At 38.6% G+C, this 12,168-nt stretch overlaps 3 pseudogenes across 1 annotated transcript in view; 2 read left to right on the top strand and 1 right to left on the bottom strand.

Annotated features, from left to right (window-relative positions):
• LOC146460960 (uncharacterized) overlaps nucleotides 1-12,168 on the top strand; it is an 89,887-nt pseudogene that overhangs the window by 23,747 nt on the left and 53,972 nt on the right. The gene's annotated exons all lie outside the window — the stretch shown is intronic.
• On the bottom strand, nucleotides 8,074-9,271 carry LOC146460962 (uncharacterized; annotated as a pseudogene).
• LOC146460963 (uncharacterized) lies at nucleotides 9,323-10,380 on the top strand (annotated as a pseudogene).

Raw genomic sequence — 12,168 nt, forward strand, 5'->3', positions numbered from 1 at the left:
AATTTGAAGGAAATTTTTTTCTTAAAATATTAAAATTCAGTAAACTTCAACAGCAATATCCAAACGCGGAGAATTTAATAAAACAATTATTCCATTCGCGCTTGTTGGATATGAGATTAGTTATAGCCAACTCGGCGCTTCGCGCCTCGTTGGCTATTTACCATCTCATATCCAACGCGCGCTCATGGAATAATTGTTCATTATTAGAGTAATTTAGACTTAGAAAATTCTAGCTTGTTTCCAAATAAGTAAACCACAAGAAAAATTGTCAACGTCTTGTCAGGTGTTTTGAGACCCAAAGCATGCACATGCGCATAGCTAATTGCAAGAAACAGTAACCAAAAGCAGAAGATCATCCCAGAAGACAATGAAAACTCGCCATTTTTAAAACAAATAGAAAAGGTAGACCTCTTTTTCCTTGAAAACGCAGTCAAAATGTTCTACTTTTTGGCTCCCCTCTCTCCCCAAAATTGATACAACATTATCGCAATTTGATTGGCTTGTTGAATACATTACAGGTGTATTGTGCTGTTCTTAAATTTTCTTGCTAAGGTTCGAGATGAACGATTAAGTAATTATCGTGGAATCGATAGTTTAACTTTCTGAAATATACAAAGATTGTGGTGTTAATATTAACTGTTGAACTGAATCGGGACTAAAAAAAGATATAGGATTTTAGTCGCAGCCTGTTAAGTTTTACACGCCTCTCGACAGAGTACTAAATTCACAGCAGACTTTCTGTAAAAAAATATACTTTTCGACATGCAGTTTTGGCTTCTAGGATATTAATTTTCGTCCGTTAACACAAACATTTCATTTTTCTGCAATCATTTACTTTCATTCTCGGAAACGACAAACTTTGCATGTTACAAACATTGTAGGATCGATTACCAGCCGCTGTTTGAGAAATGAGCCCGTGCTCACCCCCTCGGGAAGGAAAAGTGGACCAGATAGAGTGGCGGAAATCGAGCCTACACTCTGATGCTTCCATGCTTGTTTTTCTCAACTCTTAAGCACCTGCTTACACTACATTAACAGCTTTAGCCACATAGCATGGACAAAAACTGTATTCACACACCTTAAACCAAGACCTTTCACCCATTAAAATAATTCTTTACATTTGGAACAATAAATATGGCGTCTTCCCATAAACTTTTAACTGATTTTGTTCGATTTTCTTGTTTTCCTTCTTACACTCAGTAGTGTACATGCCCTTTTGATTTTTCTGCATAAAAAAAGTATAATTATGGCATCCATACATTAAATTTTCAAATACTGTATAAGACCTCTTGATTTATAACCATTCTGTGGTAGAAAAATCACAAAATGTATTTAAATAATTAGAGAATCAAAAGAAACGAATAATTGAAAGGAACGTCTTTCTCCACCTATTTGTGAAATGTCTACATACAAATCAGTTGCAGGATCATCAAATTTTGAATGTGAATGATGAACCGCACAAACAGCCTTAATTTCAGCATTGGGGTTAAGAGATATTCTGAATATAATGCTGAAGGAATCAGTTCTTGATGATAATGAACTGCGGATATATCCTTTCAAGTATTCCAGTGATATAGACTACGAGTAGTCCCCCATTTTTCCTCAGGTATAGTAGGGCGAGCGAAACGCGAGCGCGCGTGAAAATCACCCCACGCGAGAAAAGGCGACACGCGGCGGGGAGAGAGAAAAATGAGGGACTACAGACAAAGCCCAAGCTTTTGACCCTTCACGGCCGACTGATTTTGGAGTGTGAATTAAGTGCATCCAATGGGATTCCTTCTCTCATTGAGCTGTCATCGGGAAACTGCAGGGGATGTTTATTCCAAGTGAAAGAAAACCCAGACACAAATTCTTCGCGGCTGTTTCTTTTCGTAGTTCCACAGGCTAGTTTGCGGTTGAAAATCTATTTCTGACGCGACGTAATGTACAACGGGCGTGCAGCGCTGTCGTGTTCGATGAATTTATTTCCCACGAAAAATTACTTTACCGCGGCCACAAAACGTGTAATTTCTTCAATTCAATCTTTCACAAAAAGATTTCTAAGAGAAAGGGAAAACATTCTGGAGAGATAGTTCTGTATCCAGCGAATATTGATGAACATTGCAATTGAAATTTGATCGTGCGCGCATATTTTTTCCGATGTATGCAAATTTTTTTCAGACGACGCCAGACAGTCTGACGTCATTCATACTTGGTTTGACAGATGTTGACAGATTGCCATGGAAGAGCCAATCAGAGTTTTGCGTTGTGAGAGCAACGCATTAGTTCAAAAGCTTGGGCTTTGTCTGTAGTCCCTCATTTTTCTCTCTCCCCGCCGCGTGTCGCCTTTTCTCGCGTGGGGTGATTTTCACGCGCGCTCGCGTTTTGCTCGCCCTACTATACCTGAGGAAAGATGGGGGACTACTCGTAGTCTACCAGTGATACTTCATCAACTACAACCTCGAGTTCGCTCCATTTCTCTCAATTATTCTGAAAATCAGCGACACAAAGCAGTTGATGATATTATCATTAAAAAAATAAAAATAAATAAACCCCACCTCCTCCAAAAAGGATTTGTTTATCCTTCAGTTGTTACAGATCATCTGTAGTACTTATGGTACATCTCCCCTTCTCAGATAAAGGTTCTAATCATTTGCAAACAAATTACAATCAAAATTAGAATTAATTGTAACTAGACAGGTGCGTGTAATTTTTTCATGGAAATAGTAATTATGAGACTATGGTCATTGGACTGAAATTCTTTTTTCAGTAGAGTGACCATAGTCTCCTAACTATTTTAGACAGCATGGGGTGCCACGTGGTAAGACCTTAATATAATAATATACTTTGTGAGACAATGAGACAGTAACTACTTTTTGTAAGCTCAGTTTCATGCACAAAAAAAATTGAGACTCTGAGTGCCTTGGAAAGGCAAGACAACTGATAAGCTCCTCCAAGCTTTTTGGCCGGCCCTTTTAAATTGGAGCAAACGAGGCACATATTACAATGATGAGAGGTGAATCTAGTCTGTAATGACAAACACTTTTTGTACAGATCACTTGCTGAAGTATCCAATACCTGTACACTGATAATATCTGGCCAAATATTTTTCTGATCAAATGTGGGGCCTCTGGTTGCAACAAGAGTAACATAAATAAACTTTTGACTGGTCTATATAATTTTCTGTACATTTCTCATCAACTTTCGTACCGTTACTTTCCATTAAACCAGCAAAGATAGTGATATTAATATTACTTGCTATACCAATACTTTAGTCTAAATGGCTAGGAGCACGCTGATAGAAGTGTTTGGTCACATTGCGTTCAGTTTTACACGAGGAGTGACTGAGAATTGCAACCTGGAAGAACCCGAATTCACCGCAGTCGTTAGGTTACAATCCTCTGGAAAATACAGGGCGAAAATGGTATTTTCCTCCTGTTGACCAGCTTATTTGTCAAGAATACATTGACGAAGAGGCCACAAGCCTGAACTATATAGCATCCGGCAGTCTTCAAGTAAGGGTTAACGACGCATGATCACCTGAAGAAAATGATAAAGCACGTACGGCATACTGTATTTCGAGGACTGGACTGTAGTGGACTGGATTTGTAAAACGAGGACTTGTAAAACGTGGACTTATAAAACGCGGATTTGTAAACAATTACAAGAAAAGAAACAAAACAAAAGCAATTTTATTTGTTTGATGATTTATTCTAAATCATGGCAAATTCTTTCGACTTTATACTCATAGATTTTATTTTCACTATCCTCCATGTCGCGCCTTGCATCTGGCCTGATTCACACTTCTGAGGTCAAAAAAGACGATCGGCAATTTTAACCTTCTTTGCAGACTCAATTTGTACTGCCAGAAAATTTTCCGTCTGCAACGCAGGCTAGCTTACTTGGGACACGGTTCTTTTCCCTACGTTAGTTTTTGTGTACCAAAAGACGTACATTGCTTTACACGTATTAGTTAACGGCGTCATAACTAGGGTCAGATACATTAATTATGCTCGAAAATTCGAGTATTATGCTTTTGAGCGTCGCCCAAAAAACCTAGTATTATGCCCTAAATTATGCTCGAAAAATATAGCATATGCTCACCTGATTTTTATTGTATTCAACATGTTTTAATAACAACTGTATAATAAAATGATATCTTGATCTCTCCAAGTGAGAAGCACAAATACTAGAAAGCTCATGCCTTACAACTTGTTAGCAAAAGAAATATCTTATTTACATATCTTTTCTACACCTTTTTCAGTTCAAGTTCAATGAACCTAGCCATCGCGAATGTTTCTATCTCTTATTGAACTGAAGCATAAGCGAGCATTCTATGTAGTCTTGCAGGGCGAGGTCCTGCAAGTGACCAAATGCCGTCGTAAGAATAGAAAATACTCTCTCGGACGGTAGGCCTACTCTGGGAACTTAAGTCACCTTAAGTCGCTTAAAGTCGCCTAAAGTCGCTTTAAGTCGCCTTAAGTCGCCTTAAATACCTCCGGCAGGGGGAAGGGGAATTTCATATTAAATTGATGGGGGTTATTGCCATACCTTTTAGGGGTTAATATTTGTGGTTTGAAACCCCTTGGTGTCAAAAGCTAAAATTACTTCCATCAGATACATTGTTGTAGCTTTTAGGGTAATGAGCAAAAAAATATGACAGGCAATCAACTGATTTGGTACATTGTTCAGATCATGCCCACAAAACAGAATTCTGATACCTTTTAGGGCTTCTTTTCAAACTTTTCGAGTTTATCCCTTTCACTTTTATATGCGAGAGCCCCCCCCCCCCCCCTCCCCCCCAGCCCCTGCCGATCTTTTAAAAATCGCTTAGGTTAGAAAAAGCTCAAATTTCCCCCATAGGATAAACTTCCCCATTTCAATAAAAACAAATATGAATTTTGTTGTCCATAATAGTGTGTTCATTGGGTTACTGATCTCTGTCAGTGACTCAACTGATGGTCATAATATTATATATAATTCCATCAACCATCCCCCCATACAGATGTGAGAACTTAAAAGCTGGGGTCTGAGGACCCTTTCTAAAAGTAAAAGACCTGGTTGTTACACATTTTAACAGAAACCCTAAATTAATGGTACAAGAATATTCTTTCACTGGCATGGCTCCAATACTCTTGCACTCCAAGAAGCCTTCTTGGCAGTTTGCCATATCTTCCCACCTACGAATAAGCACCCACTTCGAATAAGCGTCAACCCTGAAAGCCCAAAAAGTGAATGAGAGCCTGCCCTCAAATAAGAGCCCACCCCGCCCCCTCCCAACAAAATACATTTCTGTACTAGCCCAGCATAAAGTAAGATCAGTGTCAGTTGTGTTTCAAAATTGGTTTTAGATACGATACTCAAAGAACTTTTATATTGTTTATGTTAGATTTTGCACTTTTTGTGTCTTGTTCAAGCGAAATAAACTTGTCAGCCCCCATTATCCCTTGTCTTGTTATTCTCTAAAAATGCCCTGGCTTGCTGAAAATGTTGGGAGACCCTCATGGTCCCTAAATTAAGTCCCCAGGGTGGTTAATCAAATAAATACGGTATTAACACATGTGTTTTAAAGCAGGTATGAATTGAACAATGGATTCAAACTGCACTGAGGCTTAAGTTATGTGCAATTACTGAGGCATGGAAAGGAAAACATGAACCGAATTGTGGAAACCTTTTCCTGCATGAACTTTTTATTGGAATATTTCGGATAACACAAATCAATAAAATGAGCTTTTCTTTTCTGATAAAAAGATAATAATTTTTTCTAACTAGGTCCTAAATAAAAATCAAGAGTCAATATCTCTTATCAAGAATTGATAAACTTTATAAGCTTTATAAAGTGCACACCGTGTGAAGGTTAAAATTATCCACTATAAGTCACTTACCGATTGGAAAACTTATCAGGTGCCATCGAACAGTACATAAATGCAAGAAAGGATAACTTCTGAATATTGACGTGCCAAATCCATTCGCGATGAGTTTCTATTTCACAACAACCATTTGACTTAGAATTTGTAAACCAACGAAGAAGCTGAAATGTGCCAGGCGGCCACACTAGCTAAAGCTCGTTCTGATTTCATACATACATTGAATTCAGTTTCTTGCCGCAAATCTTCATTGCCAAAATGTTTCCTGTAATTGACCATTTAGAGGAAATGCAATGCTACGGACATCTTTTTCACTGCGACTGGAAATAATTCCAAAACCTCTTAAAATAAATCCAGGAATTCACAAGTTGCATGCGTTTGAAAGAAGTGTGGGCACTGGGAACAAATAGAGATGAAGAAATGCACGCTGGAACGATCGTCTTCAAAATGGCGGCACCAATGCATGCTTTCAAGGTTTGTGTACATTTTTGTGAATTTGTTATGCGTATTCTTGTTCTGTTATATTGTCAGCAGTTGAACGGTATATATTTTCTTTTAAACAGGTAAAACGCTACAGAAGGAGGCGTATCAACATTTTTATAGCTGGATTTCTGGTATTGGTATGAATTTGGCAACGACGGCCATCAAGCAACATTAGTGGAATTTGGCATGGAGGAATTCAGCTATTGACATAAGTGTTATATTAATAGTGAATGTAACAAAATGCTGCAGTTGATCAAATTATTTGATATAAGCGTGCTAAGCTTAATGTGTATTAAATATATCATTGTGATTAATTGAGTGATTTTTGATACTCTTTACATATTTATTACCGATCAATATTCTTCCTTAATAGATGAATTATGTATAAAAAAATTCCAGATGTGATCACTTGTGGGCATAATGTGCATCATGTCAAATTTTTCGGGGATGATCACCCATGGAGTTTCCTGATACATAATGCTTGCATCATAACAATCCAGGCAATATTATATTTCCTTTCTTGGACACATTTTGTTCAAGTCTATGCGTGTTAGTTAAGGTCATATTGAAGGCCTTTCTGGGCCTGAACTGGGGTGTCTGTACTAAGGACTTGAAAAAAAAAATTCTCCTTAAGTCGCCCAAAATCGCCTTAAGTCGCCTAACATCGCCTTAAGTCGCCTTAAATCGCCTTAAGTCGCTTAAAATCGCTTCAATTTTACAGTGTGTTTTGCTTAAGTCGCCTTAAATCGCCCTAAGTCGCCCAAAGTTACGGCGACTTAAGGTCCCAGAGTAGGCCTGACGATGCAGATGAAGGCTGCATTAATTGGATAAAAAAACTCATTACAGGCAAAAAATCGGATGTTATCACAGATTATATCTTAACCAGAACTGCATGGTAACACTGGTAATTGATATTGTCTATGACAGTTTATTGAAATTCTCAAGAATCACGATAGGTTCTTCGTATCCTTTCTTTTCTCTCCTCCCTTGAATTCGTTGACCTTTGACCGAAATAATTATGCATGATTTAATTTTGAGCGCGAAAGTTTCGAAAAGTTTGTACTGCGCGTGGTAAAGATGGCGGCTTTCAAGCTTCCGTATCTCTCTAAAAAGCGAAGACGCCCTTTAGAGCTTCCAGAATTTTCATGGAATTCCATAATGATCAAAGAAGAGCTGGGAAGCGGTAGGTTTGGGTCCGTTTATTTGGCCGATTTTAATGTTTCTAGCGAGCAACGCAGTGTTGTTATCAACACATTGAAAGGTGAATGGGCAGAATCAAAGCGACGCTTTCAGAAGGAAGCTGGAATTCTAAACAGTGTTAAAGGCCACAGAAATATTGCTCGCTGTTTGAGATTTTGCCAAGAGCCTCAGGCGATAATGATGGAATATTCGTGCTTCGACTTCGGTCCTTTTGGTGTGGAAAAAAAGGTGTCTTCGCTAGAAGACTTTGTTCATTTTGTTGATGACGAATATGACTTCTGCGACTTTTCATCATTTGCCGATGTGTTGGTAGTATGTGAAAGGGACGTAGTAACAGGGCTAGAGATTTTACACAGAAGTGGAATTGCCCACTGTGACGAAAGAAGTCTTAACTAAGTTGCGTTTACAGTATGATGATTGCAGGCTATAGATTCTCCGAATTTCCGGGTCGCTGGGATTAATTAAACATGCGACAAAAGACATTTGTATAAAAAAAACTTGTACATTATCTGATAAAAAATAAAACGATTTAGACAAACATTTCAACAAGAAAATTAACGATAGTAAAACAGCATGACGTTTCGACGACTTCATATCGTCATTGTCAAATGAGTAAAATGGAAATAACGGAAAGGAATATTTATAGGTATTAAAAGTGAGAAAATAAATTAGCATGAAAGCATTCAGGTAAAGAGTTTCGCACGAATGGAATCCGCTTGCGCGTTCAGTTTCGGTCTTTTGTTCTTGATCCACAGCATTTCGTAGACCAAACATTCAAATTTGTCACGGCATTTCTTTATGACTTTAAAGTTCTTAATTAAGTTGTTAGGTGTTAAACCATGCGCGTCCCTGAGATGTTTTCCGATCACAGAATGTTTATGCTCCCCAACGCGTTGATGGAGGTGGCGGCAAGTGTACCCAATATAATTTGTATCACACAAATCACATGTGAATTCGTATACTACACTTTGCTGATTGATCAGGGGAGGCTTTTCTTCTGTGACTCTCAGATGATCAGCGATATTTTTTCTCGTAAACACCGGCTGTAGTTCTTGATTAATTTTAGTTCCGGGGTCGCCAAGTTGCCTGCGAACCACGTCCGCCGATTTCTGATCTTTAAATGGCAACGTAATCCGAACAGGGCGGTCAGAAGGTGTTTAAACTGGGTCTATAGGATGCTGGAAGCGATTGATAGCTGAGTCGATGAGTTTTTCGGGATATTTTAATTTCAAAAATATCCCTTTTAAGGTCTTGCATTCTTGCAAAAAGAAGTCTTCTGTAGACGATAAGCGTTTTGCGCGGTCTAGCATTGTTCTTAAAAGTGACCGTTTGTACCGGCTGTCAACATGGCTTTGGTAATGTAGGAGGAGCCCTTTATTTGTTTGCTTTCTATAAACGCAGGTTTCAAGGCTGCCGTCGGTTTTGATGATTTCCATGCCAATGAATGGTAATCGATCGTTGGTTGCTACTTCCATCGTAAATTGAATGGAGGGATGGGCATGGGTGGCATCGGAGAGGTCGCGAACCAGAGCCAGCATGTCGTCCACGTATCTCTGGTAGAAGCTCTCACTCGCTAGTTTCTCTTCAACTGAACACGTAAACGCGTTTGCCATAAGTGGACCTAATGGTGATCCCATCGCGACCCCATCGACCTGTTCGTACAAATTTCCATTGAACTGAAATAGTTGGTTTTTTGTGGCAACACTTAGCAGCTCGATCAGGTCGTCTTTGCTGATTTTCATGTTCTAGGTCTTGTTGAACCAATTATCTTTGAAGGCTTTATCGGCTAGAACATGGATGGTTTCGTCCAGAGGAACATTTGTGAAGAGAGCGGTGACATCATAGGAGACAAGAAAAACATTTCCGTCGAGTTTGAGGTGTTTGATTTCTTCGGCAAAATTGAAAACATCAGAGATTGTATACTCGTTAGTCGACAAAGGTTTCAGCTTTTCATTTAGCCATTTCGCGAGCGCATAGTTTTACGTTCCAGTTGCTGAGAGGATCGGCCGCATCGCGAGTGTTGTTTTGTGCGTTTTGGGAAGGCCATATAAGTGGGCCAGGCGAGATCCCTTCTTACAGACAGAGTCTGCGCATCCCTCCGTTCAATTTACGATGGAAGTAGCAACCAACGATCGATTACCATTCATTGGCATGGAAATCATCAAAACCGACGGCAGCCTTGAAACCTGCGTTTACAGAAAGCAAACAAATAAAGGGCTCCTCCTACATTACCAAAGCCATGTTGACAGCCGGTACAAACGGTCACTTCTAAGAACAATGCTAGACCGCGCAAAACGCTTATCGTCTACATAAGACTTCCTTTTGCAAGAATGCAAGACCTTAAAAGGGATATTTTTGAAATTAAAATATCCCCAAAAACTCATCGACTCAGCTATCAATGTTCGGATTACGTTGCCATTTAAAGATCAGAAATCGGCGGACGTGGTTCGCAGGCAACTTGGCGACCTCGGAACTAAAATTAATCAAGAACTACAGCCGGTGTTTACGAGAAAAAAGATCGCTGATCATCTGAGAGTCACAGAAGAAACCCCTGATCAATCAGCAAAGTGTAGTATACGAATTCACATGTGATTTGTGTGATACAAATTATATTGGGTACACTTGCCGCCACCTCCATCAACGCGTTGAGGAGCATAAACATTCTGTGATCGGAAAACATCTCAGGGACGCGCATGGTTTAACACCTAACAACTTCATTAAGAACTTTAAAGTCATAAAAAAATGCCGTGACAAATTTGAATGTTTGGTCTACGAAATGCTGTGGATCAAGAACAAAAGACCGAAACTGAACACGCAAGGGGATTCCATTCGCGCGAAACTCTTTATTTGAATGCTTTCATACTAATTTATTTTCTCACTTCCAATACCTATAAATATTCCTTTCCGTTATTTCCATTTTACTCATTTGACAATAACGATATGAAGTCGTCGAAACGTCATGCTGTTTTACTATCGTTAATTTTCTTGTACATTATCTCCTTCGTATAACCGCTGCTTATTTCAGGTTATGGAACCAGACCTGGCTTAAAAAATATTGATGTGAAGAAATGTCTTCTCTCACGGCCGTAGTTTAGGAGTTGTTGTTCTTGATCATGAAGTTCGAAAATTTAAACTTATGACTTTACTAGCAAGTTATAGATCAGGTTGTTGTAAATAAGAATTTCAAACACGAACATGCAGTCGTGCTGTTTATGGCAAACACCCTAATTTTCAAATTTTGCTTTACAGCTATGCTTTTATTCCATATGGGATTTAATGATACCGGCTCTTGGTATCGTTCTCAGTAAGATCAATTTTTTGTCACTGTTTGAAAGACCGCTTTAGAGACGGTGCCTACTAATAGCGAAGTATTTTTGTGCGGTTTATGACTATGCGGGAAAAGCAGATCTTAGAAAGGGCTATGGGAATGCAAATAGAAAATTGGGGGTAACTGCGCATTTTTCGGAGATAATTAAGCAACAATATTCCTAAAATTAGCGCCAAAATGTAAAGCAATGTATGACAATTTTTCCTAAATTGAAGCTTAATTATCTCTGAAAATGCATGATTACCTCTTAATTTTCTTATGGGATACCAAAAGCACTTGCTAAGTTCTGCTTTCTCCGCATAGTTTTAAACTGCGCAAAAATACCCCCGTATTAGTGAGCACTACCCATAGGAAACCCGAGTATCTCGAGATATAGGATGCGCAGAACCTATGCGCAGTAACAATAGTAGGCACCGTCCTTAAATCAGAAAGGATGATAACGTGTAATGCAACATAAAATTAAAATGCAGCAACATTTCATTCAGTGTAGAAATGTTTTTATGAGAGATTATCGTTTCAATAGTTTGATTCGTTTTTCAAATTCAGTCCAGTCCTCTAAATACAGTATCCATTTAATTTTGCTGTCAAGCGATTCTAACGTATTGAGTCTGTAGATGAAATCCACTTTCCTGTGGTGCTGCTTGTTATCCTGTACAAGGTGGCTTTAGACCTTTTGAGTCTGTGGATGAAATCCTAAAGTGAGACCATTCAAATGAAATCTACATGTACTACTTCGCAGTACTTTCAACTGGTGCTGTTTATAATCATGGGTTGTACCAGGTGGTCTTTCTTTAGAGTCAGATGAAAAATAGAAATATTGTAAGAATTATATTTTTCAGTTTCTGGCCACATAAATCTCAGAATTTTCAGATTCAATTCAACAAAATTAATTTTATTGATTCTGAATTTAGCTACATTTATTTGCAGTAACCTGTTTTTATAGGACAAGATGACAGGGGCACCCAACGGATAGTTTCGATAAATTATCTGTTCGGAAGGCCCTTAATCCCCTACAATTTTCTGAGGGGAATTTTCACCTTAAACTTTCTTGACATGGAAAATTTAAGGCCTAGTGTTTTCGGATTGATAAAAATGTCGTTTCGGCACCGAAAAAAGGTCAGCTAAGATTTTCGGAAAGGAAATAAGACCTAAGGTTTTCGCGAAATGGACAAAAATGCCCTAGTAATTTCGAAAAGACTGAAGTTCCCCTAGAATGACCGAACAGATAAAAATATTATAGCGCAGCCTAAAATGAACCTACAGATAGCCTAAAATAGCGTTTCATGGGATCTGACTGAAAACTGTCGTTGG

This window comes from Pavona decussata, unplaced genomic scaffold (genome assembly GCF_977016875.1).
Source record: "Pavona decussata unplaced genomic scaffold, jaPavDecu1.1 SCAFFOLD_202, whole genome shotgun sequence".
Taxonomy (NCBI): domain Eukaryota; kingdom Metazoa; phylum Cnidaria; class Anthozoa; order Scleractinia; family Agariciidae; genus Pavona; species Pavona decussata.